The sequence below is a fragment of the Panthera onca genome, chromosome A1 (assembly GCF_046562875.1).
Source record: "Panthera onca isolate mPanOnc1 chromosome A1, mPanOnc1 haplotype 2, whole genome shotgun sequence".
In the NCBI taxonomy this organism is placed as follows: domain Eukaryota; kingdom Metazoa; phylum Chordata; class Mammalia; order Carnivora; family Felidae; genus Panthera; species Panthera onca.
Window position 1 is genome coordinate 102,615,804 of NC_138339.1, and position 15,737 is coordinate 102,631,540.

Genomic DNA, 15,737 nt, shown 5'->3' on the forward strand with positions numbered 1-15,737 from the left:
CTCTGACCACCCCCACCCCCCTGCCGCCTCTTCATGCTCTGTCTCTCTCTGTCTCAAAAATAAATAAACTTAAAAAAAAAATAAGTCAGAGAAAGACAGATATCATATGTTTTCACTCATATGTGGAATTTGAGAAACTTAACAGAAGACCATGGGGAAGGGAAGGAGAAAAAATAGTTTCAAACAGAGAGGGAGGCAAACCATAAGAAACTCTTAAATACAGAGAAAAAACTGAGGGCTGATGGGGGTGGTGGGAAATGGGTGATGGGCATTGAGGAGGACACTTGTTAGATGAGCACTGGGTGTTGTATATAAGCAATGAATCATGGGAATCTACTCCTGAAGCCAAGAACACACTGTATACACTGTATGTCAGCTACTTGACAATAAATTATATAAAAACAATAGTTCATTAAAAAAAATTCTCAGTTCACAGAGACTGGTGGATTGGCTAGAAATTCCTGCAGGGGGCACAAAGTAGAGGTAGCAAGGTGGAGTGTCCTGAGGCTAATATGAAAATCAGAAAATCTAGGCTCTACTCCTAAGTCTGCCACTAACTGTGGGGAGGTGACCTCCATTTCCTCAACTATAAAATGAGGAGGATAGGCTTGGGAATCCACAGCTGTATTCCAATCTTAAGGTCTTCATTAAAGGTCATTTTTTCAGATTCTGTTTTCTGGACAGAAATACTGTGCTTTGGAATAAAGAGGTAACTAGGCACAAAGAAAAGATCCTGTTTTCTGAGTTGAGACCCTCAGGGCTCCCTCTTATTTTGTTGTCTGAGTCGTGATCCAGCCAAGGTTTTGCCCTCATCCAAGTATGCCTCTGTGCTCTGGTCCCTACTCAGAGTACGTGTTGGGGGTCCTAAATGGGGGACAGATTCTTTCTGCACCTCCCACAAGCTGGCCTCTTACCCAGAAGGATCTTTATCTTCCTTGGAAGAGCTTAACCATCAGCCCAAACCCAGGAACCTGATGGGGGCTGGGGTGTTCAGAGTCAGGCCACAAGGTCATTTTATCTCGAGCCTGTTGGGTTGTTCTTCATCCCTTCCCTTCTTAGTAGGCCTACCTGGGGCACCATCCCTGGGTCAGCATGAATTTCAGAGATGTGTTTGTCCTTTTGCAGTTCCTAGTAGACAGTGATTGCACCCGAAGCACTGTTATTTTTAACATCAGCCGGTGGTTCCCAAGTCTCTCAGCTTGTACCCTGGGACTCATGTGTACACTCAGTGTCTTCAAGACATTGGTAAGCAGCAGCCCTGATGCCTGATGGGTTGGGACTTTAGAACCACAGCTCTCATACTCCCTTTAAATTCACATGAACATTTGTGCGTCTCATCTACCATACCTGTTCGGTAGAGGTGAGAGTTAAAGAACCCAGGCAGCTCCTAAGCCTTTAAGCAAAAACATTTGATGAAATCAAGCAAGCTCTCTAGGTTTTCCTCCTGCTTATCTAGCAAAACACTAAACCCCAGACCTCTGTTCTGGACTGCAGGCAGATGTGGATGTCTCTATCTTGACTAGCTGCCTGCTGACTTGCAGCAGGGACAAGCCCATCCATTTAGTACCTCTGGTAATTGAAGGATTAATTTATTTCTCTTGGTCTCTTTCCATTCAAGCCACTGCCTACAGTTTTCTTTCCCTTTAAAGTGTTTTCATATTTCTTTTCCTCTTCAGAATTCAGCTACCTTTGCTCTGATCCTTTTTGTGTTTCACAAAGCACATACCTCATGGGCTGGTCCTGGGATATATATAAGAATGATAGATTCAAGGAATAGAAGTCAGACCAGAATATTGGAAGCACCCCCTCCCACCACATATGTACAATGCTTCCATCTCCTTGGGTTAGCCCTGGCAGTAGCCTTGGCAAGGTGGGCACTATGCCAATAACTGAGTCTTCCGATGCAGGGCTGCCCAGGCTCTTTCCTCTCTCCTTTGAGTGTTTTCCTGCAGAATCAGGGGGCCAGGCTGAGGACAGGCTGCACGGTTTTACCCAGTGTCTTTTCTGGAAATCTGTAGCTCGGCAGCTTGATGTTGAAAAGCATCTAATTACTTGTAAACGCGATTGCATCCAAAGTTGTGCATATACAAACAAGAGCAGTTGCATGGTAAGGAGAGATTCCCCTTCCAGGGAGATGGCTAGGCCCTCCCACTCTGGTACCTGCTCTCTGCTGGGCAGTAGCTGGTGCATGGGCCCTAATAAACGTGGCAGGCCCTTGGTGGTACAGCCCTAAGCACTAGATGAATCCATGCAGAAAGAGCCGAGGTTTCTGTTTGGTCACTTTCTCCTCCACTCTGTTCTATGTCATGGGAAAGACAAGGCCTGTGGCAAAAGGTACAGGAGATGAATATCCATTAGAAACGAGCCTATTGGTATGTGTGTTATGTGTGCCTGTGATACGGATGTGTACATGTGCCTGTAGGGGGGATACTTAACATTCATAGTTTTTATTTTAGGGCAGTGGAATGTAGCAAACAAATTCTTTAGGTCTGTGTCTGCTTTTTTTTTTTTTTTTTTTTTTTTTTTTTTTTTTTTTTGGTTTGCTTGTTTTGTTTTTAAGATTCTACATATAAGTGAAATCACAATGTATTTGTCTTTCTGTGACTTATTTCACTAAGCATAATACCCTCTAGGTCCATCCATGTTGTCACAAATGGCAAGATCTCATTCTTTTTTATGACTAATATTCCAGTGTGTGTGTGTGTGTGTGTGTGTGTGTGTATGCACGTATCACATTTTCTTTATCCATTTGTCTGTTGATGGACACATAGGTTGCTTCCATATCTTGGCTGGGATATGGCCAAGATATATCCCAGCATTACTCTGGCTGAATAATGCTGTAATAAACATAGGGGTGCATATATCTTTTCAAATTAGTGTTTTTGTTTTCTTTGGGTAAATACCCACTAGTGGAATTCCTGGATGGTATTTCTATTTTAAGTTTTTTGAGGAACCTCAATACTCTTTTCCACAGTGGCTGCACCAGTTTTCATTCCCACCAACAGTGCATGAACATTTTCTTTTCTTCACATCCTTTTTGACACTTGCTGTTTCTTGTATTTTTTATTTTAGCCTTTCTGACAGGTGTGAGGTAATATCCCATTTTGGTTTTGATTTACATTTCCCTGATGATTAGTGTGTCTGTTGTCCAGCTCTGTGTTTTCTTTGAAGAAATGTCTATTCAGATCCTCTGCCCATTTTGTAACTGGATTGTTTGTTTTTTTGGGTTGAGTGATAGAAGTTCTTTATATATTTTGGATATAAATCCCTTATTAGATATGTCCTTTGCAAATATCTTCTCCCATTCACTAGTTTATCTTTTCATTTTATTGATGGTTTCCTTCACTGTGCAGATTTCCCAGTAGTTTATTTTCTTCTTTTGTTTCAATTGCATGAGAGGACATATCTAGAAAAATATTGCTAAGGTGTATGCCAAAGAGATTACTGTCTCACTTTTTAGAAGTTTCGTGGTTTCAAATCTCACATTTGGTTCTTTCATCCATTTTAAGTTTATTTTTGTGTATGGTGTAAGAAAGTGGAGTCCAGTTTCATTCTTTGGCAGGTAGCTGTCCGGTTTTCCCAACACCATTTGTTGAAGAAATTCTTTTCCCCACTGTATATTCTTGCCTCCTTTGTTGTACGTTAATTGACCATATAAGCATGGGCTTATGTTTGGGCTTTCGATTCCATTGAGCCATGTGCCTGTTTTTGTGCCAGTACCAAACTGTTTTGGTTACTGTTGCTTTGTAATATATCTCGAGATCTGGGATTGTCATAGCTCTAGTTTTGTTCTTTCTCAAGACCATTTTTTGGCTATTCAGGGTCGTCTTTGGTTCCATACAAATTTTGGTATTATTTGTTCTAGTTCTGTGAAAAATACTGTTGGTATTTTGATAAGGGTTACATTGAATCTGTAAATTGCTTTGGGTAGTATGGACATTTTCATAATATTAATTCTTCCAACCCACTACTATAGTCTCCCTTTCCATTTATTTGTGTCATCTTCAATTTCTTTCATCAGTGTTTTGTAGTTTTCAGAGTACAGGTTTTTCACCTTCTTGGGTAAGTTTAATTCCTAGGTATTTTGTTCTTTTTGGTAGTTATAGGAGTTTGGAACTTTAGATTCCTTGCAACTCCAGTACTGGTCAGGAGAAAAATAGGAAGCTGCTACCGAAGTTTGAGCACTAAAGTTGGAAAGCGCTCCTCCACTTGCTTTCAGTAGTACCTGAGATTTTCACTATTTATCTCTTTTTTTTTTTTTCTCACTATCTCTTAAGGTTAAAGCACTTCCCTGTAAAGCCACTGTTTTCTGAACTGTTACATAGGGCAGGGGCAATATAGGGACTGGACAAAAGACAATAGTATTCATTTTCACATTGTGGTTACTTCTCAGACCAGGGTAGGACACAGAGCAAGTTCATTTTGATGCCCTGAAGAGGAAAAAAGTACAATGTGGTAGAAAGAGGATTAACTTTAAAGTCAGGAGACCTGAGCCCATTAATAGCTTTATGATTTTGAATAAATAGCTTATCTTTATAACTTCATCTGTAAAATGAAATGCCAGCCTTTTTTTCACAGATGGGTTGTGAGAGTCAAAAGAGAGAGTGAATGTGAAAGAACTTTTAAAATTGTAAGTGCTATAAAAATGTAAGTTATTATAATATTTGAATTTGCATGACATAGCTCCTTCCCTTTGCTGATTGGTCTTTCTAAGGCCTGCAGTTCAGGTTTGTGCCACTACAGGGACAGTATTGTCTGTTAGCCTGCAAAAACCAAGTATTGTACACTTCCTTAGGCTCCTTAAGCTGTCCAATAGCGGTTACCTAGAAGTATCCATGCAAGCTAGAACCCCAGGCATGGATAATGGTTCCTTCACAATAAATGTGAACCTCGTTTGCTCTACCTACCTCAGGACCTAGAACGAAGTTTGTACTTCTTTTTAGAGTGTTCCAATCACTGAAAGAGTCCAAGAATAATTGTTTTTAATAAATCAAGTCACGGACTCTGCCTGATGTCATTTTGATAAATCGAGTTTCCTCACAGCCTGAAAATGAGGTTTCTGGTTACATCTTGCTCTTGGTTTCACAAAGAAAATAATCTTGCTCACCATCTTAGGTGAGCATTGTAATATGCTGTACTTTCTTTAAGCTTTACTGAGTGCATCCAAAATGGTCCAGTCTACAGTGAATAGTCCAGAAGGCAGCATCATGGGTAGCCTCATCCTCTGTCTAGTTGGCAACATTTGCATCTCATTTTAGAAGAGAAAACTCGTTAATGTGGTACAGGCAGTAAACCCTAAAACCCATCCCTCATGGAGTTTGGCTTTAACAGCAGAAAATGAAAAACAGCTTTCAAGTTAATTGACTGAATTCAGGACTAATAAAACTTGAGAGTGGCCAGAGGCACAAGGTCAGTTCCCAATACAGAGATACATGCAGAAGACATTCTAGCTTCTCCTTTCTCCAGCTGTGGTACCAGCTATGCATACTAAGACAGTTCAGTAATATTTTACTCCATCCTCCATTTTCCTTCTTTACTTCATCTCTACGCTACACTGACTCCAAAGAGTTGGGGGCAGGGGTACCAGTTTTCCCAGTCTCATTCCTGCCTGAGTGTGAGAGACCGAAGCAGTAGGCTCCTAAAGTATGAGCAACGCTTGACTTAGGTCAGAATGGCAACCAGATGTTAATCTTCTAAAAGATGTCCCATGGGCCATGAACTAAATGTAAAGCTAAGATTTGTGGGGCTGAGCTCTCTAAGCTAAGAAAGCTCTGCCATCCTCCTCGATTTCTAACACATGTCTGTAGAAAGAGACATTATTTTATATTTCAATATTATCTATGCTCTTGAGATTATTTGTCTTTTGTATATGCAGTACTAGATAGAAAAACGCATTGCTGTGTATCTCTTCCCAACTCTATATTCAGTGACGTCATGTTGGTAGCTTGAAATTGACCATAACGGAGGTATTTATGTCACAGAAATCAGCAAATGTTACAAATTAGTGCCCTTTCTTGCTCCAGAGTTGGTTGATAAACATTTTTCAGCATGCCATTACATGTGGTGCAGGGAGAAATAATCTAACCTGGAGGTAGTAGATGTGGAGAGATGATCAGGGAAGGTATAGTATATGCCACTAGCTGTTCGTCCATACTTATTCTGAGCTTTGCTCTTAAAACACAGTCACTGTTTGTGGTAGCAATTTGCTCAGCTAATTAAAAATTAAAACAAACAAACAAACAACCCTGCATATCCCCTGCATAGCCACGTGATCCAGTTCTGCTCAGAGAGGCAGAACTAGAAATCTGCTGGGAAAGGTCTTGCTTCTTGATGTGGGCACCACCCCTTCCTCATCCATTTTGCCACTTCTTCATCCTAACTGGAATGATGATTGGAGGTAGAACAGCCGTCTTTGACCACAGAGGAACCATGGGGATGAAACGTTCCAAGACTGGCCAGGCGAAGAGACAGAGGGAGCCAGGGCATGAATGACAGCTGGCAGGCTCCACTTCTGGATTTCTTCTTAGGTGAAAAATAACCCCTATTTGGTCCAACGTCTTGGTTGGGTTTCCTTACAAGTAGCCAAATGCAATCTTTTATTAAGAAAGAAGACTTTCCTTAAGAAGTGATGTTTGTGCTGATTTGATGGGAGGAGCAGGAACTGAAAGTCAGCTGAGTGGAGCGTTTACTTAATGCCAAGTAAGCAGGCTCCCCTGAGTGCCACTCTCTGATTTGCACCCTCTAAGCATTTGACTTCTCCCTGCTAAAAATGCCTGGAATTGGCAGGTGAAAGGGAAGACAACGATGAGGTTGCTAAGGCAGTTGCAGTTTTACTTTGTCCCTAAGGGTATTATTTCATGGATTCATGGCAGTGGTGATAGGCTCCCATAGGGCAGGCTGGGAGATGAATTCAGGCTGAAGTCAGCCACCCTGGCTTTGTAAGAAGCAATCTCTTTTCCTCCCTTTCCCTATCCTAGTTCACCTACAGTCTTTGAATCTATTTCCACACTCTTAGCCCCCAGGAAAACTAGCCCACCCTTTCCTGCTTGCCACAAAGCTGCCTTTCCAGGGAAGGGAGGGCCTTTTGAATTCAAGTACAGAAAATCATATTAAAAAAAAAAAAGCCTTCAACTGGTTGCTAGGGTTTTGTGTATCCTGCCTACGGAGCTTTCCTAGGAAAGAGACTCGTCTCTATAGAAACTGCCACGTCACAGGAGCTCTGTACCAGCTCTGGGACCAGCGTCTCTTCCAGAACAGGCTTCCTATCAAAACCTCTCTCACTGAGATGAGTGCCTGGGGACTAGGGAGAGATAGGACGCTGGAGTCATTGATGGCTTTAAATCAATATCTTCATCTTTTTTTTTTCCTTTTCCCTTCCTTCATATTGCAAACAGATGGAGGAGGCATTTCCAGTCATAAAGAGCATTTCTCTCTGTATCTATACTTTTCTTCTTACCCATGGGAAGATAAGGCTCTACCACACCCGCTTATCTAACTTGAACAGAGTGGCAGCTTAGAGGGAGTGCATTTGAACAACACTCCAGGCCCCCATCTTGTTAATGAGGACTCAAGGCTATCTCAGACCTGCATCTCAGAAAGCTCTCAACTCAACCCAAGCAAGTTCAAGCTGAGGGAGTTTGGGGTATGTGGGATACTCTTCCATATCTTACAGAGGAATTCAAGATCATCTAGGCAAAATTATTATCCTCCTACACTAAAATGTAAGTAGCCCTTGCCTTATAAATAGGGTCATCATATACTTTACCACACAAAATGGGTCATCTATGAGGGGACTTTTAATAATTATGCTGGGACAATAGCCACGTATCAGGAGTGCATGGACTTGGGCTACTCCACTTGATAATTGGAAACAGGTACTTTACAAACAATACACATGAGGAAATAGCTTCCCTGAAGACCTCGCTGCTCCCCAAAAATGGAGAAATTTGGGAAATTGGAAGCATTTGAAGACCAGATGGGTTCAGAAGTGAGAAAAGAAATGACATTGTTGAAGGATTAGCAGACAGATTTTCAAGAAGAAAGATTTTTGTATACAAAGTATTTTATACATGTGTATCTAAGGAGAAATACCTACCAGGAGTACATGATAGTACGTCTCCACACACCCTCCTCAACATGTGTCTTCTTCATTCTTTAAGCTGTTGTCTCTCCATTGTCCTTTAGAACTAGGCCATTCTTACATCTGGCTCCTCCTGCTCTGTTCACAGTGAGACTTTTATTTCCTCAAAACTTTGGTGCTGACTTGAAGAAGACAAACACAGTGACTGTCTCAGGCCTGTGTATGAGGAAGGGCCAGAGCTGCAAGAAGGAGGGAGCTGGCTTCTTCAGAATATGTTATAAAAATCTCTTAAGGCACGAGAAGGACAGAAGATGGCGGCGTAGGAGGATGCTGGGCTCACCTCCTCCTGCCAATCACTTAGATTCTACCCACATCTGCCTAAATAACCCAGAAAACCACCAGAAGACTAGCAGAATGGATTCTCCAGAGCCAAGCGTAGACGAGAGGCCCAGGGAAGAGGGTGGGAAGGGCGGAGAGGCAGTGTGAGCTACACAGACTGGCGGGAGGGAGCCGGGGCAGTGGAGGGGCAGCCTGCCCCGCAAGGCGGAATCCCCAAGTCTGGCTTGCAAAAGTGGAGGGTCCAGACTGCATGAGACTTAACAGCCAGCGGGACTTAACATCTGGAATGTTAATAGTCAGCAGCTCTGCTGGGAGAGCAGGAGGGCGAGAGGACACCGGGAGGGAGAGGTGTTGAGCGCCAGAGTACAGAGCTCAGCTTGGCGGGGAACAAAGGCGCTGACCAGCACCATCTCCCTTGCCCATCCCCCAGCCAAAATCCCAAAGGGAACCGGTTCCCGTCACCAAACTTGCTTGCATCGCACAAACACCCAATGCTGTGCTTCTGTGGATCCATCTCTCTGACGGGTCTGCCTCCCTCCTGGTGCTGCAGGGCCCCTCCCTCAGGGGACCACCAACAGCAAAGCAAAGCAAAGCGAACTGAACCTGTCCCTCCCACCCCTGTGCACCACCTTGCGGATCCACCCTGGCTAATACACCAGATCCTATCAAAGCAGCACCACAAGCGTGGCAGTGTGCAAGTAGCCCAGCCAGGGGCCACACCATTCCACAGTGAGTCCTGCCCCTGGGAGAGGGGAAGGTAAGGTACACGCCAGTCTGACTGTGGCCCCAGCAGTGGGCTGGGGACAGACATCGGGTCTGACTGCGGCCGCCCACCAACACAAGTTACTCCAGACAGCACAGGGGAAGAGCCCTGCAGTTCCCCGCAACTCCAGGGACTATCCAAAACGACGAAACAGAAGAATTCAAAAGAAACTCCAGGAAATAGCAACAGCTAACGAATTGATCAAAAAAGATTTAAACACTATAACGGAACAAGAATTTAGAATAATAGTCATAAAATTAATCACTGGGCTTGAAAAAAGCATAGAGGACAGCAGAGAATCTATTGCTACAGAGATCAAGGGACTAAAAAAATGGTCATGAGGAACTAAAAAATGCTATAAATGAGGTGCAAAATAAAATGGAGGTGGCCATTGCACGGATTGAAGAGGTAGAGGAGAGAATAGGTGAATTAGAAGATAAAATTATGGAAAATGAGGAAGCTGAGAAAAAGATAAAAAAATCCAGGAGTATGAAGGGAGAATTAGAGAACTAAGTGATGCAATCAAACAGAACAATATCCGTATCATAGGAATTCCAGAAGAAGAAGAAGAGTGAGAGAAAGGGGCGGAAGGTGTACTTGAACAAATCATAGCTGAGAACTTCCCTGATCTGGGGAAGGAAAAAGGCATTGAAATCCAAGAGGCACAGAGAACTCCCTTCAGACGTAACTTGAATCGATCTTCTGCACAACATATCATAGTGAAACTGCTCCCACGGTCAGAGACTGGGCTTAGAGTCTGATGGCGCAGGTTATATATAGGTCTACAGCCCCACTGCTCACTTGTTCCATCAACTTGGAAAACGTAATCTAGTGTTCTGGTTTTTTTCCCCACCATCTGTAACGTGGACTAATAATGCTTCCGACCTTGTGAGGATCAAATTAAGTCACATATGTACTTACACTTCAACAACTGAACAATATCTAAAAGCTGTACATAAAACATGATTAAATAATGAAAGGTCCTAATTTTATCTAATGGGAAACCATAACTTACTATATTTTCAGTTAACAAACATCTGACCTATTGATTTTGAAATCTGTCATGCCCTTGAGTTTGGGATTCTTGCAGACTGAAAGAACTTATGCCGATGTTGCCCACATGCTCAAAGAAAGAAAACCAGCCATGGCAAGGTTATCTTTAAGGATCAGCAAACAGAAGATGACTACCAAGTGTTTAGTGTGACACGTGCTGGAAATATCAGAGGAAGAGGGCCCTCAGCTCAGTATCGTCAGTAGAAACACCTATGTGGGATGCTTTGTTATACAAGTGAGATTCACTAGCGGGAGACTAAAGCTCACACTCTTCCCACAATGACACCTCCTCTCTTCTCCCATTTATTGAATGGCTCAATACATGAGCCCCAGCGTTTGGCAATGTAAACTTCTACATTCTAACAATTGCTGGACATGTGAGGCTCCTTTCATAATCTTCTGATGGGAAAAGTACCCACTTCACCAAGAGCACATCCAAATGATTAAAAATAAACTGGAAGTGTGTGAGGACTGAGGGTACCACAAAGCCCCAACAGTAAAACTTCATGGCCAGGAGACTAATTTATGGAAATGATTCCATTGGATGCCTTTCAAGTAAAAGGGAGAAGCAATGGACTTTTTTACAGATTAGCTTCATGTGTGATCAGTCTCCTTTTAAAAGGTGAAGCCGTATTTTCCTTTTCCATGCCCCTTCTGGCCTCTCCTTATAGGTTTTAGGACTATTTACAATCCATTCTATGTGTAAAGGGCCCTTAAAGCTATTCTTCATGACTTTTTTCTCTTTCAGTTACTCTCCTAGCCTGCTTTTCTTTTCTTGAAGATAGAAAATCCTATTTCATTTTCTCTTAAAAAGAGTCACCTCCATAACTCTCAGTTTGTTCACATTTTTTGGAAGTCCTAACACTGTTATGTGACAAAACCTCCAAGTAAGTGCTTATATTCTTTGACCTATTAGTCCTAACCTTGGGAAATGGTTCCAAAATAACTCAAAAGAAGAAAAATAAAAGAAAAATTACATGTAAAAAAGATGTATCTGGGAAAATATTGGAAAATGCCCAATGGTAAGGTCAAATAAACTTGTACCAGATTTATAAGATAAAACATCACACAATTTTAAGGAGAAAAGGGAAAACTTTGTGGAAACATTTTTAAATTGCTTCTCAGTGAAAAATAAAGAATGCCAAGTAGTACACGTATTACAATTGCATAGCAATTATGTTCATAAATGGAAATAAATAATTAGGAGAGAACAGAGAGAGAGAAAGGGCACAATTCCTATGGAGCTGCTTTAATAATAAGCGTGAAAAGAAAGATGTCTTCACTGGCTCCCACCATGCAGCTCATCCTTCTTTCCTAACCTCCCAGCCCATTCCAGAATCATGTCAGAAAAAAGGAGGGTTTTGCATCAAATAACATGAGAATTTTTGTTTGCTAAAGACTAAATGTGAGCTTTTGACAGCTTCCCAGTGGCCCTTCCAGTCACCCCAGCTGCCACTAGAATAGGATCCTTTCTTGGCTTCCTATAAATATTGCACAGTTGGTATTAAATAAAGGTATTTTTTAAGTTTATTTATTTTGATAGAGAGCACACATGTGCATGCAAGCAAAGAAGGGGCAGAGAGAGAGGGAGAGAGAGAGAACCCCAAGTAAGCTCCATGCTGTCAGTGCAGAACCTGACACAGGACTTGACACCACAAACCACCAGATCTATGACCTGAGCTGAAATCAAGAGTCGGAGGCTAAATAAAGCATCCTGAGGCACCCCTAAATAAAGGTAGTTTTAACTTTTTTGAGAGAGAGAGAGAGAGTAGGGGAGGATAAGAGAGAGAGGGAAAGAGAGAATCACAGGACGCTCTACTCAGTGCAGAGCCCAACGCGGGGCTCGATCTCATGAACTATGAGATCATGACGTGAGCCAAAATCAAGAGTCCAAAGCTCAATCGACTAAGCCACCCAGGTGCACCAGGTATTTTTATAATTAAAAAAAAAAGGGGGGGTGACTTCATTTCCCTAAAGCAGGACCCATTCTGGGGCTTGAGAGTGGGGGTTGGGATGGGGAGTACAGCATGCCCCTTGTTAATGTATTTAAAACTTTTTACTGAAAAGATTTCCTTTTACTAATATGTCATTAACACTGTTCCCAAATTTTGATAAAAACAGGGACTTGAATCACACCATAAATCAAAATCATGGACAGACTATACTAATTTGGTGGAGCTCAAACATAAATAGTTTATTTGTTGAGCCATAAAGCTAACTTTTAAAAAATAAACTATTTTAAATTGGAACAAAACCTACTTAACAGTAAAATAGGACAACAGCATTAAAATAATCTATGAAATGCACAAATGCATTATTCATTCTTTAAATCACTCACTTTAAACCATAATTTTTTCCCCTAAATTCACATCTATTTTGTCATAGGTGGGGTGCTGGTATATTGTACTTACTGCCTAGCACTAAGTATTTGTCTAAATACTTTATGTTAATTAACTCCTTAATTATGCCAGTAACCCTACGATGTAGGTCGGATATTAACCACATGCTACAGATATGAAAAATCAAGGGTCAAAGGGGTCACACTGCTAGTAAGTGAAGGAGCCTGGAGTCAAACCTGAGCTGTCTGACCCTCAGGTGTGTGCTCTAACGACCACATAGAGAAGTCACCTTTGTCAAATCAGTGTTCTTAGCTTTGACCTTATAGTGCCCAGGCACAAGTCTCCAGGGAAGGGTTCCAGGAAAGGAAGGTGGCATTGTCAGGCAGGAAACAGGCAAGGTGAGGAGCCAGAAGAACCACTGCTTGGCCAACCCAGGCAAGACACTGAAGCCTATTTGGGACTCAGTTTTCTTGTTCTTAAGCAAAATGTTTGCCTACTGGGGTTCACACACTTGTTACAAAGACAAATTTTGTCAAAGAGCTAACTAAATTATAAACGCAGCATACATCGAGTATTATTTCTTCCCAATGTTAACATTTCCAAAGACCTGAATTGCAATGGAAAGGTTGCTAAAATTTATCGCAACCCTTGCAACCCTCTCTAGTTTATTTTTAAATTTTTAATTTATTTTATTAATTATATTAACATACAGTGGTATATTAGTTTCAGGTGTACAATATAATGATCCAACAATTCTATACTTTCCTCAGTGCTCATCATGATAAGTGTATTCTTAACCCCCCCCCCCCCCTTCACCTATTTTACCCATCCTCCCACCCAATTCTGCTCTGGTAACCATCAGTTCTCTGTATTTACGAGTCTGGTTTTTGTCTGTCTTTTTTTTCCTCTTTATTTGTCATTTTTTTTGTTTGTTTCTTAAATTACACTTATGAGCAAAGTCATATGGTAATTATCTTTGTCTGTCTGGCTTATTTCACTTGGCATTATATCTTCTAGTTCCATCCATGTTGTTACAAATGGCAAGATCTCATTCTTCCTTATGGCTGAGTAATATTGCATTATATATATATATATATATATATATATATATATATATACACACACACACACACACACATACACACACACACACATACACACACACATATGTGTGTATATATATATATATATATATATGCACATTTTTTTCCATTAGTCTGTCAGTGGACACTTAGATTGCTTCCATATTTTGGATATTGTAAATAATGCTGCAATAAACATAGGGGTACATATATTTTTTTGAATTAGCATTTTCATTGTCTTTAGATAGATACCAAGTAGTGGAATTACTGGATTATATGGTATTTCTGTTTTTATTTCTTTGAGAAATCTTCATATTGTTTTCCACAGTGGCTGCACCAATTTACATTCCCACAAACAGTGCATAGGGGTTCCATTTTCTCCAAATCCTCACTAACACTTGTTATTTCTTATCTTTTTGATTCTAGCCATTCTGACAGGTGTAAGGTGATATCTCATTGTGGTTTTGATTTGCGTTTCCGTGATGATGAGTGATGTTAAACATCTTTTCATGTGTTTCTTGGACATCCGTATATCTTCTTGGAAAAAAAATCTATTCAGTTCCTCTGCCCATTTAAAAAAAATGTTTATTTATTTTGAGAGAGAGAGAGCAGGAGGAGGGGCAGAGAGAGAACCCCAAGTAGGTTTCACACTGTCAGTGCAGAGCCCAAAGCAGGGCTTGAACTCAAGAACCATGAAATGCTGACCTGAGCTGAAATTGAGTCTGACACTTCAATGACTGAGCAACCCAAGCACCCCTCCTCTGCCCATTTTTTAATTGGATTGTTTTTTTGGTGTTGAGTTGTACAAGTTCTTGATATATTTTGGATATGAACCCCCTTTTGGGTATATCATTTGCAAATATCCTCTCCCATTCAGTCGGTTGCCTTCTTGATGATTCGGTTTCAAGTTGTATACAAGGAACCATTTGCCCCCAGTTCTTTTGTCTGATTCTGTTTTTCTCATTCATCAGCCTGCAAAAGGATAAACATAGGAGAGTTGAGGAGTCTCAATTCTTTTTTACTCGGTGTTTTCCCCTGTTAATCTCCCTGTTTTAAAATCGCTTTCTCTAATCTATGGACTGAGAAATGAAACCAAGCTTGTTGGAATTATGCCTAAAACAAGAGAATAAGAATTTCTCTGTACTTTAAAAAAAATTTTTTTTAATGTTTATTCACTTTTGAGAGACAGAGAGAGACAGAGTGTGAGTGGGGGAGGGCAGAGAGGGGGGACAGAATCCAAAGCAGGCTCCAGGCTCTGAGCTATCAGCACAGAGCCCGATACGGGGCTCAAGCCCATGAACCCTAAGATAACAACCTGAGCTGAAGTCGGACACTCAACCGACTAAGCCACCCAGGCACCCCTCTCTACTTTTTTTGTAATCAGCAAATATTTTACAATTTTATAAGTGGAAAGAGATTAAAAAAATACATCTAAATATTTAAGGTGGTCGCTTCTGAGGGATAGGATTGATGTCAAATTCTTTTACCTTTTATTTAAAAACTTTCCCCTGTCTATTATGAGATTTATTTTATGACAGAAAATTATACCGATATATAAGAAAGAAGTCTAAAAAATTTTCTAGGCACAAAACCTTTCTTCCTATAATGAGGAACTAAGCTTATATGTATGTTTATATATATACTATATATATGTGTATATATGCTATATATATACACATATATATATACACATAGTATATGCTATATATACATATACATACAATATATAACATAATATACATGGGGAGCCAAACATTGGCTGAACTTCTTACTAAGGTGTAAATGGTTGAGACATGACTTAGGAACAGCTTCAAGTAAAGAAGGGAAGAATGGAAACAGAACTCTGAGTGCCTATGTCTATATTTGTTGGGAGTAGGGGAGGAATTTGAAGTGAAAAGGTAGATAAGAAACAAGTTTCAAAGTCAGGAGGAAAATGCGGATCCCAAGATAAAGTGTTTGCTGCTACACATGACCAGCAGACCCAATGGCAGCTGTTCATCAGGCAGGGCCTTGTGTTCTATGTGCCCCTGGAGAGTATCAGCCATGTTCCCAAGTAGGGGCCACTTGGCAATAGGGGCTAG

At 41.0% G+C, this 15,737-nt stretch overlaps 1 long non-coding RNA gene across 1 annotated transcript in view; it reads right to left on the bottom strand.

The window, feature by feature from the left end:
• Positions 1-14,273: 14,273 nt before the first annotated feature.
• The window catches only part of LOC132681288 (uncharacterized), a 74,766-nt gene continuing 73,302 nt past the window's right edge, over positions 14,274-15,737 (bottom strand). Inside the window, exon 3 of the long non-coding RNA XR_009610981.2 lies at positions 14,274-14,628. This is a non-coding gene — a long non-coding RNA (uncharacterized LOC132681288). The remainder of the gene's footprint in view (positions 14,629-15,737) is intronic.